The sequence below is a fragment of the Canis lupus genome, chromosome 4 (assembly GCF_011100685.1).
Source record: "Canis lupus familiaris isolate Mischka breed German Shepherd chromosome 4, alternate assembly UU_Cfam_GSD_1.0, whole genome shotgun sequence".
Classification (NCBI taxonomy): Eukaryota; Metazoa; Chordata; class Mammalia; order Carnivora; family Canidae; genus Canis; species Canis lupus.
Genome location: NC_049225.1, coordinates 44999228 through 45017600, shown reverse-complemented (window position 1 = coordinate 45017600; position 18373 = coordinate 44999228). Strand labels below are relative to the sequence as shown.

The 18373-nt window shown below is 39.1% G+C and overlaps 1 long non-coding RNA gene across 1 annotated transcript; it reads right to left on the bottom strand.

Annotated features, from left to right (window-relative positions):
- Nucleotides 1-14533: 14533 nt before the first annotated feature.
- Nucleotides 14534-18373, bottom strand: LOC119871516. Its single transcript, XR_005358283.1, has 3 exons — nt 18312-18373; nt 16085-16207; nt 14534-14681 (listed from the first exon to the last, which is right to left on the bottom strand). It is a non-coding gene; the product is annotated as an uncharacterized LOC119871516 (long non-coding RNA).

The following is an 18373-nucleotide window of genomic DNA, read 5'->3' as shown; positions in this document are numbered from 1 at the left end:
AATCAATGGTACCATTTAGAATACTAATACCAGGGGCACATTTAAAATATCATGTTATAGCTTAGAGATATTGATATCTGCAATGGAATATATGTAGTGGCAATTGTGTAAAAGGAAGGTTTTTTTATGATCTTCCCTGACACTTGTCAGAGATAGTTTCATTCTATTATATCTCTTTATATAATGAGGCTTTGGATTTTAGAGTATGTAGACCCGTCTAACCATGTATGTTTACACATACATATATATGTATCTATATATCCATTCATTCACTTATCATTTATCCATCATTTATCCTTTCGTTAAACAAATGTAGACTGAAGGCCTACTGGGGAACAAGAAATAATGAAATAATAATGAAACATTGTTTTGCCCTCATCTCCTGAAGTGGATATTAGAGAAGCACATAAAATTTTTAAAAAATAATAAATTTATAGCATAAAATACAAGTCAGGCAGCCAAATGTGCTATGAAGAAATGTACATATAATCAGGTGATAAGATTAATATTTATTCAAATAATTTAAGGCATATGTGAAAGCATATTTCATAAATATTTGTTTTTCAATATAATAAAATCTAAATATATAGTCTGCCATGACCAACAATGATAGAGCCACTGTTCTGTACCCCTTTTCAAATTATTGGGAATATTTTCTAATTGATGCTATTGGAGTTTAGTAATTGAGGTGGTTGCAGCTATGGTCATGTTGTGTGAAGAGCATAGATTTTGGATCCTGAGAAAACTGGATTTGATCTGAGGTTTGGCAGCTTGGCTATTTACTGTCTCTGAGTATAGTAAATGTCTTTATTAACTGAAGGTGGTGCTTGATTCTTAGGATGTCCTAAAGCTTACATGAGATGACATAGGTGATACTGCTAGCTACAGTCTTTGGCAAGTGAGTTAACATATATTTTGACATTTTTTTCTCTATAATTTCATTCAAGCAATCTGATCTCTGATGGTTTTTGAGAATGGCCAGTTAAAAATAGGACATAAATATGAGGACAGATCAAAGATCCTCTTCTCTTAAAAGAGATCACTCCAGCACTTGGTGCACCATGAAGGTCCAACATTGAAAACATGATCTTGGTGGATAAGCATATTTTCTAAAAGGGTTAATTGCTATTCTACACAGATAAAGAAAACAACCATAGTTAATTTTTACATCTTCAAAAATGCATGATTTTTCAGTGATGCGTTATACGTGAAATACAATAAAAGGGCATTAACAAAACCCACTTCCACTAAAATCTGATTCATGCTTTCACATAATGTGTATGGTTTTCTACTTTTATGGGTGCATCCAAAGTTTTTGAATCTTTAAAAAGCCCTCTTTGGGACGCCTGGGTGGCTCAGCAGTTGAGCATCTGCCATTGGCTCAGGACGTGATCCCGGAGTTCTGGGGTCGAGTCCCACATTGGGCTCCTGCATGGAGCCTGCTTCTCCCTCTGCCTATGTCTCTGCCTCTCTCTGTGTCTCTCATGAAGAAATAAATAAAATCTTTTTTTAAAGCCCTCTTTAAATATCCTGTATTAAGACTGTATTTTATCTTCCTAGTTTGGGCACAATAATCTTAATTATATTTGCTGCACATGCTTCTGGACAAGACTCCCTTCTGTACTCTCCATGTGTAAATTATGACCACGCTTGTAATCTTGATAGGTTGTACATACCAATAACAGCAATAATATTGGTAATGAACAAACTTGGTAGTTATGTAGGAATGATCTCCAAGTGTAGTAATTATTATTGGCAAGTGATAAAATTATTAGAAAAAAAGTTACTTGATACTTACTACATGTGAAGTTGTTCCTTCAGTGTTCAGAACAATTGCATGAAAAAAGAAATGTTATTAGCATCTTGCAGATGAGTAATATAAGACCACAAGAAACTAAACAACTTATCAAAATAAGTGGGTTAGAAAGTGGGGAAGCAAAGATCTGAACCCCATTATTTGTCCAGCATCTATTTGCTTCATCTCCATCTTCATCTCCTTCTCCATGGTCCAGCATAGACCACCTGAAGACCACACAGGCTAAGCTAAACGATTCGTGTCATTTGCTGTAGAGTGAGACCTGGAATGTCCTCTATTTTTTTTTTATTATTATTATCAGAAGCTAGTGCCTGGCTTTTTAAATTCTTCTATTGTGAGTCACTGTCTTCTGGAATTATCTCCTATAAATATCATGATCTGCCCAGGAAACTTGCAGTGTGAACTTTATACAGTTCAAGTTTCAATCCCTGACCTAAAAAGAAATCCTTATTTGAGAAATGGATCCCCGTGCTTCTGTTAGCTCAGAACTCTCCTAGATGACTAACACTAAGTCTTTGCTAACTGCTGAACTGAACAGTTAAGTGACAGAAGGTTGCACAGAAGGTAAATATTCTTTGAGATGTAAGCCTAAATTAGGAAGGAATGGGTAGGATTGATCATGAATGGGTGCCTACATTTGATAATCTCATGATTTAGGTGTCTTATGGAGAGATGTTGGCAGGGACTTGGCTTAAGAAAGGGAGGGATCACTCTTTGAGGCAGAAATAATGACAACTAAGCATCTGATATTCCATGGTCCCTTGGCTTTGTTCCACACTCAAAGACTGAACTAATCTCTCTGTCAATTCCTGTGTGGTAATTTACAACTTAACACCCTTAAGCCATATTTCTATCCCCTTCCCCATAATGGACACCTCAGCCATCACGTTGGCCTCTTCTCCTGGGTAATCTGGATACAGAGGCTCCACTTAACTCACCTTCAAAAGGGCAGTCACACTGACTGCACTTGATACATTCATAACATGTCAGTCAGTAGCATAGGGTCATTGGAATGGGACTACAACTTGAGATCCACTTATTTTGGTAGACTAGCAGCTGTCTAGCAGTGGGCTCCACATTGGACTATTTGCTCTTCAGGATCCGTTAAGAACAGTGGCATAAGAAGGAAGAAGAATGGTTTTGACATTATAAGTGCTTCTCGGCCACATTTAATATTTGGAAATATTTATCTTAGTTTTCTTTTTTATCATAAAGATTCATGCTAAAATACAGAAACCATGTTGGCTATAAATGTGGAGCCACACAATAAATAGTAGAGCAATCAGGGACTTTAGAATTTACATAATTTAACCTTCTCTTTACAGTTGTGTAAACTGAGGTCTGGAGAGGTTATATACTTAGCCCAAGGTCACGTGACTAACTGATTTGTAGTTTCTTCTAGTATTCCGTAAGAAACCAAAGATGTGGAAATATCCACTAAACTCGTTTTCTCTTTGCACTTTTAATTACTTCTATTTCTCTGTTTTATCGTATCCCAACATATTCTTCAATCCTTCCAATTAAAGGAATGAGGGGAAAGGTGGAGACAAGGATAGAAGCAAGAATACATTAGCATATATTAAGATAATTTACACCAAATCAAAAACTTACATTCAATTCATCAGGGCACTTTCCCAGAGCAAATCACAGAATTTTCCCCTAAGTAATTATAAAACAGGTTAAAGGAATAAGGACTCTGGTCATTCATCGATTCCTGATTTTTATTCCCAGACTTATCACTCCCCAGGATGAGAGGTTTGAGAGAAAAGATACATTTGTAAAATGACTAGAATAATTTTACCCACCTCAGGGATTCAGTGAGTGTTTAATACCATAAAGGGCTCGGAGATAGTCAGATGAAAGGTGCTTTAGAAGGCAGACATGATTACTGGATTAGAATTTCAGAGAGTAAGAAAGGAATCTTTTGTGTTGACAGGTTTTTTCTTATTCTTTTTGCAGTCCTATAGTGGTTTAAATTTTTTTCCTACCAATTTTTTCAATTTCAGATCATGTCCTTGACTTAGTACCGCTCTCACGAGAGGAAACGTGTGTTGGTGGAAACTGTCTACCTCCCTTTTGGATTTTTTTTTTCCAATATGAATTTTAACCTAGTTGAATTTGCAGGGCTAATTTTCCCCACTTCCCATGGTTGTGATGTTTATAAAGTAAAATGGAATTACCTGGGGACAGTGTTCTCTAACTCAGTATTTATTACATGTCATAGAGGTGCGTGTGCACGCACATACACACACACACGCACAAATGCACACATGTACGCACCCACCTCCCTGTATTGAATTGTTTGGAGACCAGCCCAATTTTGTTTCATTCTCTAAAGGTTACCATCATATCATTAATCTCTCTCAGCCCTTAAAAATGGCTTTTTGCCATATTCTGTCAGAAAACAAGATATAGACCATTTACTTTAAATACCTAAATATAAAAATGCTGAATCAAATGGTCACACACACACACACACCACACACACACACACAAGCTATCTAATGTATTTTTGATTGTTTGAAATATCTGTGCATTGGGTAGGGAGGAGCAATAGAATTCGTAGTTTATTGAGAGTGAAATGTTTTATTACATTAGTTGTAAAATGTTCTTTACTATGAAAGTAAGGAGTGCTAATTAATAATCCTGTAGAATTGTAGAGCCGCCTTTCAACTGCAAAAATAAATTCTTTATCCTTTGTAGTGGGATTCTCCTCTTCCGTTCTCCCTCCCTCCTTTTATCCCTTCCACTCTCCTTTCTAGAAATATTTATCACAATAGAAACTGTGTTTATAGTGGTATTTCAATTCAGCCAATCATACTAGAATAACCTTATGGATTCTACCAAGGAATGAATATCAACATATCTTATGGTGTGAAAAGACTGAGGATAACACCAATCCAAAATCTATGAGCTTTGTTTTATCTTACATAGGATTATTTCCCCTATGAATCATGAGCATCGTATCTAGTACACTTGAACTTTACAAAGCTTATGAAGATATCTGTGGCCTAAAACAAAAGTGTATTGGGTCCCAAATGAAAGTAAAGTGACAAAATCCAAATTAATTAAGTTTAATTAAATATCTGCTGAATACCAAATTTAGCATTATGTCAACTGATGAACTGCTACTCAAGTCAAGTTTTAGGTACTGACATACACGTTAGAAATTTATATAACTCTTAACTTTATCTCTATATATACCTTATGTATAACATAGATTATACATCATATATTGTGTATTATATATGTATATATAGACCTGGAGGGCAAGGATTTTTTGCAAAGAAGCATTCTTGGAGCAGTGAAGTCTTAAGGCGTCTTTTTTTCAAAAAATGACTTTCTTTTTCAGACAACTTCACAATAATGGCAAATTAGATCTGATGTGTATGTGTAATATATTGCAAAAAGAACCAGTTACCAGTTAACGGGGGCGGGGGGAGTTACTTTTCCACACACAGTAACTTTGTGATGCGTTAGCTGTTTTTTGCAGTGTGAATACATTTCTTCCTGCTTTCTCTCTCCACTAAAAAGTTGCTGTGAGCTGACTTTTGTTCCATTATACCTCCATGCATTCACAGACTCCTCCTTCAAAACTATTGCCAGGTGTTAGCATCTTCCCTGAGTAATTTCAGGCGTTTTCCTTTGAATGAAAATGGCTCACTTGGAAGGTTGTGAAAGGCATATCCATGTGGAATTGAGAGGATTTTGTGTTGCGATGTGGTGAGAAGACTTGCCAGAAATTGCCCGTTTCAGGCTGATGATGCAAAACTAGACATCTGTTAAATTAACATCTACCTAACGTTTTGCCTTCAGTCAAATGCATTTTTTTAAAAAAATTAAATCTCTCCCACTCTCTCCCGCTTTCTTTTTTTTCCACTGTCAAAACAATCTGTCACAAGATATTTAATTTCTGTGTAATGGGTTACTTAAAGAAACCAGCATATGGTGCAGTGTAAGTACCTAGCTACAAGTGACAGGCAACGGTGCACACTGCTGGTTTGCTCTTCTCCTGAAGCATATTGCACCCAGCATCAATTTTATTATGGTGCTAGATTCCCTCGGTTCTGATTTACATTACTGCCAGAGCCCCTCACAACTCTTGCCTTTCAGAATTAGGATATTAGTATAAATGTTCTTGTTTCACCAAGGAGTCAGGAATCACTTGCTATTTTGGTTAAGTGGTGGTCAGTTTATGTCTACAACCATTTCAGGGCAGGAGAAAGTGTAACCTCATTACGCACAAAGCTTTACACACCCGGGCTTGTGTGCAAGCACTTGTTAGTAGCCTTAAGCTGATCTGTAGCCTGGCTGTCTGCTGTAGAGTGGCTGATCTTTGACACAGTGATAATACTCGAGACACCATGCCAAACAAGAACACTTCTGCCGATCCTAGTAATTTCTACACAATGAATAACCTCTTGATATAGTGGAGTTGCTCTGTTTGGAGGAAAAGAGTTTAAAGTCACTGTCACCATGGAGAAGAAATATTAAGCATGACCAAAATTGCCTATAAAAATCCCTTGAACCACCCATGAGGTGCAGTATAAATGGTTAGGTGGGGAACTCCTTGTCTGGTAATGCATGTGCAATTATATGTGACAGAGTATAAAGTGCTTATTAATTCAACAAACAGTGTTCACCATGTGCCAGGCACTTTTCCAGGCCCCGGGAATGAGACGGTGAGCAAGAAAGACAAGATTGCTGCTCTCAATCTGCTCATATTCCCTTGAGAAAAACCCAATAAACATGTAAGAAATATGCAACCTGGAAGCAAAATGTAAGGTTATGGACTATTTTATCTATCTATTTATCAGTCTAATCTATCTGTAAGCAATAAACAAATGTATGCATAAATGTGTATCTTTTATAATAAGCCAATAAATGAATTCATAAGCAGAATATAAGTTTACAGATTATTTTATCTGGCTGTAAGAATTAAATCTCTCTCTGTGAAGCTATAGATATAAATAATATCTAACTTAACACATAAAATATGAGTGCTCAGGTTTTTTCATCTATCTGTCTACCTATCTATCTTACCTAAAGGCCAGTCATTAATTTTGTACAAGTTAATGGTCACACAAACCTACCATATTGTGTACCTTTTTTTGAAATGCAAAATGTTTATTTCTATGAAATTTGAAAGATCCCTAGCTTGTTCTTCATTGGAACTACTGATAGCAACCTCTGGGGAGCCGGTTTTAAAGTGAAGGCTGCCAAGTAGGGTTTGACTTCCGGGCCATTGGTAAAGAAACAGGAGGAGATTGGGGCAAAACTCCTTCAAGCAAGGCCCACAAAGCACCCTCAGTGGTGATTGCTGTCTGATTGTTCATTCACTGAAGTGCTATGTTGGGAGTTTCTTGGGGAGAAAAAGCATGATATAATACCTGAAATAAATTGCTTCAGTTTATTACTTATTAATTAAAATTCTCAAGTGCCCTAGAAAGTATCTCTAGGTCCTTGTTAGTGGAAAGCTATCTTAAATGAACATGTTAGGCAAGGTGACAAAATCCTTTGTCCACTTGCACCAAACAGCCTGGGATAGCTGTATGATTAATCAGAACTTGATAAAGTCCTAAAGTTTCAACTGCATATATACTGAAGTATACATTAAGCAGAGCCAAGAAAATACAGTATTTCTTTTTAGTTCAACAGGAAATTTCGATTGTCACACTTAGCATTATTTTCAAGAATTATAATCCTTTCATAAAATTTTTATTGTGATTCTCTGAAGCCTCTCATAGTGGTCTGTGGTTAGAAAGCCCTGGATAGACAAGAAACTGATTGTTAATTATAGAGAACAAATTGATGGTCACCAGAGGGGAGGTGGGTTGGGGTATGGGTTAAATAGGTGATGGGGATTAAGGAGTGCACTTGTTATGATGAGCACCTGACAGTGTATGGAAGTATTAAGCAGCTATATTGTACATCTGAAATTATTGTAACACTGTATGTTAACTAACTGGAATTAAAAACTTATGGAAAAAAAAAGAAAGCCCTGGTTAAAAATCCACTATATTTAGCTAAAGCTGAATGCCACTGAGATTATTAAGATCCAAAGACAGACTCTTATCCCTCTATCCTCCATGAAGTAAGGTGGAGGGGCATGTGAACATTGTACAGAATCCACGGGCATAATAGCCTTGCAATGTTTATTTGCGGTGGTAGAGTTTGCTGCTTTAGGCATGTAAGATGACCTGCATGTTCCATTAATGTTTGTTGTGTACAGGACTGAGATTTCTTCTTGTACTGTCTTTAAGGAGATTAAACTGATAAAGAAATAGGAGAATTATAAATTTAAACATCCTAATACCATAGCTCCTTGCAGTATCAAGATATTCATTTGACGAATACTTAGTAAACACTGACTTGTTGCCAAACACTATGATAGGTGCTGGTGTGATGGTAAGTTAATAGTGAATGAGTGAGTGTATGAATGAGATATGGTTCCTGCTCCATGGAACAGAACTATAGTCTAGTAGAGAAACAAGACAATCAGATAAGCAACAACAACAAAAACAAAAACAAGCTGAGGAAAAATGCTTTGAGAGACAGAAACATGATTTTAGGAAACATATTCAAGGAAGCTAACCACACTTGATGGGATCAGAGTTTTCTCTGAGGAAGTGAGTCATGAGGAGAAAGCAAAAGATGGGAGAGTTAACTCCGTGAAGAGCAGGGAAGAACATTTCAGACACACGAAATAGTATGAGCACTAGACTGGGGGTCAGGGACTCTGAAGCCCCCCAAGAGCTGATAGTGGACTGGTGTGGCAGGAACACGGGGCTGGTGTGAATTGGGCTAGAGGGGCAAGCAGGAACTGAAAAACTGGATACCATGTCAGTAAATAATGCTGATTTTCAAAAGTAAACTCTGAGTTTATTAACAGGTATAGAGGAGCATGAAAGCACTTTAAGCTCATTTGACTCTCACATAGTGCCCAGGTCTGGGTCCAGTTTTGTGTGAGGCAATGAGAGGAGTTGGGAACCAGGAGCTCTGTGTTCATTATAAGCTAGAGTGGTAGATAATGAAACCTTTAAGAAATGTTAAAGGGATCATGGACATCATATGTGATGAAGAAAAGATTGGGGGCGGGGGTTGGAATAAGCTTTCAGGATCAGCATGCCTTCTGCACAGCTGAAAACAGTGCCTGGCTAATTTCCCTTTCTAATGAGACCAGCACAAAATCCATCCATTTAGGCTATTCAGCTTTTAGGTAAATGTACCAAGCTGTTGGGGTAGAGGGGAAAGAGGGATTGACATTGATGGATGGAGTTAAATACCAGAGCCCCCTCCTTCACACAGACTTTTCTAAAGCAGTATTGTGACCAAAAGGCCTGGAAGATTCCAGGTGGGCAGGGCAGGCTGGACAGAGCCCAACTGTCTCCCTCAGAAGGGGAGGAGGAGGGCAAGATGTGGTCTCCTTCTGTCAGAATGGAAGGATCCTCTTCAGATCTGGTAACAGCGTGGTACACGGAAGCATGAGTTCCTCAGACAGGGTTTACTTCTCATCAGAACAGCTCCTGGGGATTACTCAATGGAACAGATGGGCTTTCCCCTGACATAATTTAATTTTTTGTTCAGAATTACCACCAGAGCAATACCCACTTCCTCACTTACTTCTGTGGCACCACCCTCTGACTTTTTGGACAATAAATTGTTATTTCCGTTTATTCTAAAACAGAATGACATTGCCCTGGATCTGCCTTGAGAATGGCTAAGTTGAAGTAAGGAAGGTTACCATTCCTTGGCTCAGTAGCTGGATGTGTTATATTCTAAACATAAAAGATGTTAACCCAGTCAAGCTCCTTAAAAAGACTTGAGCATATGTGTTTTTAAAAGAAGTGATGATTATTTCTCATTAATTTTCTGACAGTTGTTCTGATCAGATGCTTGGAGTCAATGACCTCACTATGCAGTTTTCAAATGAATCCAATGGCAAAGGAGATTGGGGGTTATACTATTGTTATCAGGGTGGATGTAGCATTGACAGGTACATTCAGAGCCATAGATACTCAGCTATGGATGAGAGGCCCTTAGAATGCTTTTAATTCTTATAACGACCCTAGGACATATATACTGTTATTTTTATTTTTTTATTTTTATCTTTTGCATGTTACAATTCAGTAAACTGAGGCACAGAGTAGTTAAGTAATTTGCCCAAGGTCACTAAGCTGATAAACAGAGCATCTGGGATTCAGATCCAGGCAGCCTGGCTCCAGGGCCTGTGTTCCTAATCACTATCTATATCACCAAGAAATGGATTGGGTTGAGAGGGTGGCAGAGATAAGAAACTCAAAAGCAGTTGTTTATTTTCAAAAGAACTTCTATCTTTCTCTGTTTCTCCCCCTCCTCCTCCAACCTGTCCAACTGCTCAGAGAAGACAGATGCTTGGGTGGGGGGAATGTAAGTAGCAAAGCAAAGAAAATCCTTACAAATTATTATTTTTTTTAATTTAAGGATTAAAAACACAACTTTCCCATCACTCATTTTTGTGGAAACTAATGCGTGGCCACTGGATTGAATGTTTCCCTTTCTCTTTCACACACACTCCTAGTGACACTTGGAAAAGGTTCTGTGGCTCTAGTTTCTCAGATTCACATTATTTGGGACTGACTATGGCAATCAAATATACAAGCAGCCTTCTGGAAGATCCCAACAGTTCAGGCCTTAAAAATGATTTTGACAAGTGAATTTTAAAAAAGCTTTCTCAGAAATACTGACCCAACAGCACTTTGGTGTTTAAAATTTGAAGCACACTATGGTTCCTGGATGTTCTCTTTCTCTTTTCTTTTGCCTATTTACATATTATATTTTTAAAATTCACATACAATATAGTACATTTCATTCAGACTCAGGCGGCCATCCTGCTGTCTGGCAAACCTTGGAAGGGCATCTTCCCTGTAAGTTATTGTCTTCTCCTCACTAATTTGCTTTTTGAACAACCAATGGAGTCATTTTCCCTTTCATCCTTGGTTGTTCAGCCTTCCTTTCAAGGGATGATTGCTGTGATAAAAGTAGCCAGGTTGCATCGTCACCTCTAAAGATAGAGTGAAAAAGAGTGTTTAAGTCAGTTGGCTTGTTCTTTTCCAGTATTTCCAAAGGAAAGCACCTCCATTTTGCTACTAAGGAGAATAAATCCCTCCTTGATCTGTTGGGTGACAGTAACTCCTTGAATCAGCAAACATGTCTGATTCCAATCTGACTGTCTGTTGGTTATAGCAACTAAATTCCAGACCCGCTGGAGTGCACAAAGACACACAGCCTCTTCTGAATAGGAGCGTGGACTAGCCTTTTCAAATTCCTTAAGGGGAAAAAGAAACTTCAAGGACACATTTGCAACAAGAGGACAGAAAAGAAAGGAATCTTGCTACTCGCATTTCAATCTGCAGAATAGGTTCTGAAATCCTATGTTTGGGGAACCCCTAATGGCTAAACTTACACAAGCAGAAGGAAAATAAAATGCCCTTATTAAATTTTCTATCAACGTATTTAAAATTTTCCCTTTCTCCTGTCTCCATGTTTCAGACTTCGAGTCTTTTTGCCTCTCTCATCTGTTTCCAACTCAGTTGAGTTACAACCAATCAGATATGAGGAAAATTAGATTTTAATGGAATATTTGATTTTCATTGCTTAATTGATTTAATTGCAAGTTTCTATTTCAGACTGGTAGAAATGCAAAGATTTTCAGTCAAATGTAGAAAAGCTCCCATTTTTTTTTGTGTTCAACAATGACAAAGTTATTAATTCAATGTTAGCCTGGATTCTAAAACTTTAGAGGAAGGAAATAACTGGTATCTTTCCAAGCTGTTATTCTTAGACTCTGTTTCAGTTTCTCTTTCATGTATCCATATTCTGTATCAAAATCCTGTGTTTACATTTGCTTATTCCATTTGTATTATTTCCATCTTTGCGTATGAATTTTTGTTTGCAGGGGGAACAACATATGTGTATCTATATATACTATACATTGTTTTCATGGGGCATTTAATGCCACAAAATATTTCTTTTCACTTCTGGTAAACAGAAGGACAGGTAAGAGAATTAATTCTCAAGGTACCACAGTAAGTTAGTGGGCTTTCCCAAGTGCTCTTGTACCAGTCTTGACAAATGATCCAAGCCTGTGTCAATGCTGACGATTCTGCCTAGGTTCAGTAACCGATGGGGAGAGTAGCGTGTGCACCCTAATCCAGATCCCTTGGTCATCATTCCTATTTTATTTTATTTATTTATCATTTATTCATTTGTTTGTTTTAGAGAGGGAGAGAGAGGGGTAGGGGCAGGAGGAGAAAGAGAGAGAGAGAGAGAGAGAGAGAGAAAGAGAGAGAACACCAAGCAGGCTCCATGCCCAGCTCAGAGCCCCATAGGCTTAATCTCACAACCCTGAGATCATGACCTGAGTTGAAATCCATGCTGAACCAGCTGAGGCACCTTGGCACCCTAGTCATTATCCCTATTTTGGGCCACAATATTGATCTCAGCCTGATTATCCTAACACTACATTTCTGCACAGTTCCTGATTTCCCTACACCCTCTATCATACCAATTCTAGCAGAATTTCTTTATTTGACATGTTAAGTTTTAAATTCTTAAATCTCTATCAGTTTGGTCGAAGTTAAGATTTTTCTATTGATTTTGAGAAAAGTACATGTGTATATACAACCACACCCTGACATATAAACACTCAATTATGGATGATCTATATTTAAATTTCTTATCAGGTACCTTGTATACTTGTCAGTCTCTTTAAATGGAATATAATTCATCCATATGAAAATCTTAGCCTATTGTGTGCTATTTTTTTTTATGATCAACCTTATTATGATCATCACCATGATGCCTATTTTTGCAGAGACTTCCTCCTCTCCAAAGATAGGACAGCCAAGGGGCTGAGAATTTGAATTTTGGACACAGATTACCTGCACTAGAATTGTGGTTCTGTCACTCACTAATTGGGGAATTTCAGGTAGTTTGACCTCTCTGGCACTTATTTTCTTCATCTGTAAAATGGAAATAATCATAGGGCCTAGCTCACAAATCATGTGTGGATCTAACAAGATAATAGATTTAAAGTGCTTAGAAGCCCGTCAAGCATATAGTAAGCACTTAAGTTCTATGAATACTAGTGAGGTCATAGAATGTGCCACATACAAGGCTGAGAAGATTACATGGTTTGTTTAGTTGAGTCGTACTCCACTGGGGTTGTCTCCCCCAGAAGACATTGGGCAATGTCTAGAGACTTTGGATTCCCAAGACTGAGAGTGTGGAGATGCTACTGGCATCTAGTGGACAGAGGCCAGAGATGCTGTTAAATATCATGCAATGCAGAGGACAGTAGCCTGGAACAGAGTTATCTGGCCTATGATGTTAATAGCAATGAGATTGAAAATCCTGATTTAATCCATGGGTTGGGGATTACTGATATTATGCACATTTTACAGAAGAGAGAATCTGAATCTTGGAAAAAGTATAACTTCTTATACCATAGATTCAGCATATCAAATCACTATGAAACAGCCTTTTGGAGCAAAGGAGTTTATTTTAATGTTTTTGTTTTGTTTATTTTGAGAATCTCAAGGAGACTCCCCCCTAAGCATGGAGCCTGACAGAGGGCTCCATCTTACCACCCTGAGAACACTACCTGAGTCAAAATCAAGAGTCAGAAACTTAATTGACTGATCCTCCCAAGCGCCCCATTTTGTTTTTAAAATGAATGTGTACAGACTCTCTAAAATCACCAAAACAGAAACCTTGAGTGTTTTGTGGTAGCAAAACAGTTAAGGGAGGGACTTACATCAGTCAGAAGAGACACTGTCCAGAGTAGAATATTGAAGTACTAGAAACCCTCTCCTGTACCAGGCCTGACTCCTCTGACATTGCAGAGTCATTGGTGGGGGGATCTGGGCTGGTGTGGCAGGGGCCAGACCCAACCTGGGGCAGGCTTTGTCTGCAAAGAGTCACCAAAGTATATGTTAGTATTTTAACTATTAGTTTGGTCAGCCTTGAGAAGCACTTCAAATAAATAATTTCACAGCTATCATTGCTTAAGATGAGGCCAAGTTAAAACTGTGAAAAGTGAGATTATCTAAAGAGAAAATATTGCAAAAATAACAGTTATAGGCAGTAGCAGATACGGTAAAAATCATGCAGGTGTGACACAAATGACTCATGAATGGGAAACACTTGAGGAGGCTGACCCTTGAGGAGAGGGATGACAGAGAGTTCCTCTATACACATAGCAGGTGCTCAGGAAACACATGCTTAATAATTGAACCTAAGCTCACAATCTTATTCCAGCAGTACAATGCAATCTGAATGGTGCTGATACCCGTAACAATCTTTACCTACTTTATATCTGAGTATTAGCATTAATTGGGTGCTTCCAGTTCTTAGCCTCTCGGCCTTTGCTTTAACATGGCTCCTCTCTGCACCTCCGTGAATCATTTCCCTCCTGTGTTCTCCCTGAAATGTGGATGGAGAATTAGCTGAATGTGTTCAGAGAGTCAAGTGACTCAAAATCATCCCCTTCCCTATGACCTACAGTCAAACTGAGATGTCACAAAACAATGTGTGATCTGCAGTGGTCACTGGGGTCCAGGTGAAGAGGTCACAACCACTAATGGAGGTCAGTTCCTAAAGCATTTCTTTGTGAAAGTTTATTACAGTATTTGATTCTGTCCCTCTGAACACAGCCAAATAAGTGGCCGTCTAGTTTATAATCCTCACGATCGTAATTTTAATTGTGACTTCCAATGGATTAAAAAAAAATCTCTTTTTGTTTTTGGCTTCCAATACATATTCTTTTCCTTGTTGCAGAAGTTCTCAGCCAGTTGCAGTTCAATAGTCATTCATGTCACCGAGTCTGGAGGGGGAAATGATATTTTTTATGTAACCAACAGCATAGTATGTTGAAGAGAGAGAAGTATTCTCTTCCAAAAGTAAAAATTCGATCATAAGAATGTAATCTGTTTGCAGAAAGAAGTTATGTTCAATGGGTAGGTGTTTTCGTGCTTCAAATTAATATTTGTCCTTTAAAATGGCAGATGTTTAGCTGTATACGTGGGCAGTCAACACGAGTTGACGTTCCAAGCAAAGTGCTGAGAGACAAGCGTGGCTGTCACGGCCAAGGCAATCCCCACCGCCTCCGCCTACCCCTTCCACTCTGTGCCGATGATTTCTTGGCATGTCACATATACACTGTTGGGCCTCACTTCTCAAATGCATCAAAGCTACATTTCCTAGCACAATGGAGACTCCCTGCTCCACAGGATGTCCTCAGACCAGCTGCATCATCACCCAGGAGCTGGTCAGAATTAAGAATCCCAGGCCCCAGTCCATACCCACTGGATCTGAACCTGTATTTTAATAAGACCTCAGGTGACCTCTGTGCTCATTGTGGTCTGAGAAGCACGGACCCAGAACACTCTGACCTCTGTTCTCTTTCTAGTGGCTCTTACCACCCGTTTCCCTTATTTATTTCTGTATTATACTTTTATTTTTCATACTTGACTTGAAGGCAAGCGTTTTCTTGTGTTTTTAGACTTCTTTATTGTGTAGGTGAAATTTCTCAAATGTAGTGGTGCTTAATCAGCTCCTAAATTTAATTTAGATACTTAGATTGTAACCACAAGGAGAGTAGGCAAGCCAGAAGGAGAAGGGAGGCTGGCACATGGATCTCTGGCTTTATGCATACCTAACTGTTCCACTTTCCAGTTTGGGAGTCTTGGGCAAATTATTTAACTCCTGTAAGCCTCAGTTCTCTTAACTGTAAAATGCAATTCATAACAATCACCTCATAGGTTTGTTTTAAGGATCAAATGAGATCAAACATATAAAGCAATTAGCATAGTGCTAATTAGTTCATAGTGAGTTCTCAATACCTGTTAGCTACTATTATATTAATTATCATTTAAGCTAGTCAATCCTATACATTTCAGAATCCCAAAAAGACTCCCCATCCCCCCCTCACTTTTTCAGTTAACCTTGTGGTTCTCAACTAGGGTTGATGTTGCTCTTCAGAGGCTATATGGCAATATCTAGAGACATTAGATTCTCATGAATACCAGAGGGGCAGGAGGGTGGGTACTATTGACTTCTAGCTGTGTGAGGCCAGGGATAGCGCTAAACATCCTGCACAAGGCAGCCCCCCACAACAAAGTAGGATAGGGTCCCAAATGTTAATAGCACCAATGTTGAGAAAGCCTCTATTACCTACAGAGGGACTGAGGCAATCAAATTAACCATTTTCCTTAAGGATTTAGGTACCTCGGTATATTTATTCTCTCAAGATCTCGTCCCCCTCCTTGCCAGAATTCATTGACAGGGAACCCAGTCATTCCCTCTGGAACAAAACCACATTCTGGAAAACCTGATGCAGGTCTGATTAACCTGTGAAAGGTCAGAAAACAATAACAATTACATCGCACATTTCGTCCTTTAATATCAAAGAGAGCTAAGTTCTTTGAAATGTAAAACATCCTAAGTGAAAGACTAATGCCTGCAATTTCCCTGGGAGCACAAGGTCATTGTAGAAATAACACTGCTTCCCCTATTAATTTTATTCCATCTCGGGACATGCAGGAGGCCCTCGTTGTTGGGGAGAGAAAAGAGGCCCAGGGAGGCGGGACTCTTGCTGCCCATGATTGGGGTCAGGCAACATGGCTGTGGCCCACACTTCAAGTTAGATGCTGGAAACAGAACAAAAGAATTGTTCCCACAGTTTCTAGAAGGATCAAGCATGAAACTCCTATCTCATGCTTCCTGAAGAAATCAGAGATGCTGCCAGAGAATATATTTCCCAGGTACTACTTCAAAAATAAGGGCGAGGAGGCGAGTGTTAGGCTTTATTCCTACCGTGAACAGATTAAGCAGACACCAATTTACACCTCATTGTTAAGAGTTACTTTCTCCCACAAGTGAGACCACATTTACATCTTTTGTAATTAAGTGAAAGGGATTTTTTTTTAAAGGACATCTCCCCCACCACAAATGAAGTAAATATTTTATGTTAAGTGGGATCAAACGCTGGAATATAGACTTAAGAGCCACAAAAAAAAAAAAAAGATACTGAGTCCAGCACTACCCTCAGCCTGTTCATCTGCTGGGCTGGCATAATCGCTCTGCCTGTTGGTGTTTTGGTTTTGGAAAAGGCCAAGAATGACTAACTGAAGTGGTTAGAGAGACGGTGGGTGGGGGTGGGGGCCTGCCTATTCAAAGGGCTGGATGGTGCCAGCTTCTCTGAAAGCAGGAGCTGTGGCAGCGAGCTGGCGAGTGCTCCCAGACATTCAGGGGGCACCATCCATCAGCAGGAACGTGAAGCTGCAGTAGCATCCAACCATACATCTCCTGCATACTTTGCTTTTTGGCAATTTTCGTTTTTAGGAAAATTGAAGATAGAGAGCTGTATATTAAGAGCTCTAAGAGACCAACATCCTTTATTCCCCACACCAGAGAATCTAGTTGGGCAAAGAGGCATTTTTTTCCCCTAATAATAGAGTTTGTATGGCTGCTATAAACAATACAATTACTGAGCCAGATAATAAATAATTGCAGAGCAACAGGGAAAATGAGGTGTGGGCAAGAAGAAAAAAGGATGGTTTCAGATGAGATTTGCACAAAGATTGAGTCAGCGAGGTGAAGTGAAGTCATCCCAGGCCATGTCTGTTCTGCACTAACCAAGGTAAATTATTGGCTGCACACCTGTGCCGCAAGCTGGAGGCCACGCTGCCAGCCTGGGCTGTGTCTTTGTAAGATGGACTTTTTCACAGAGTGGAGGATTCAAAGAGAAGCCTCTGACTGGTGGTGCCAACTTTGTGATCAGTCAACTTGGGTGCTAGCTTTTAAGAAAATGGTGGCAAGCCTTGTAATACACGTGTTTATTGAGCATGACAGCCAGTGCCTCATGATGCCAGGCGCATGCCCTGGTCTGGCACGGGGGTCTGCGGTATGTATTCTCTACCCTGACATCGACATGAAAAGGCAAAGCCTCAGATGTATTTCTCTATTTTTAGGCTTTTCCTGAGAAAGGTACAAGCACAACACAAACTCTGTCTTCCAAAAAAAGACCAGATTTACCCTTTGGATGCATCTTTCTCCTTGTACCACTGGCTTTTTCGATTCAAGAAGGCTGGGAGAGTCTCCTTTACCTCTCTTGGGTTCCTCCTAAGCCTTTCCTGGGTGGCTATTCTTATGCACAGTCACCTCTCTTTGCTCTTCATTGCAGGTCTCAGTACCTGCTAAAGAAACTCCCAGATAAAATACTTCCCAAAGAACCTTCTTGACCTTCTCTTTCCCTTGACCACAGGCTACTTCTGTGCTCTGTCAAGTGATGTTCCATAAATCTTTGTAAATGGCATCAGCTGTGTTCACTTACAGACTCTACTCACTCTCAGTTTTATCATTAAAATAGAAACCAATCTGTAGCTCTGGGCACCTTAACCCAGCAGGATTTATTTTGTAGTTTAGCAAATACTTATTGATCTATCCTATGTACCAGGCATGGTTCTGAGGTGCTAGGACTCCAACAGTGAACCAGAGACAAGTTCCTGACCTCTT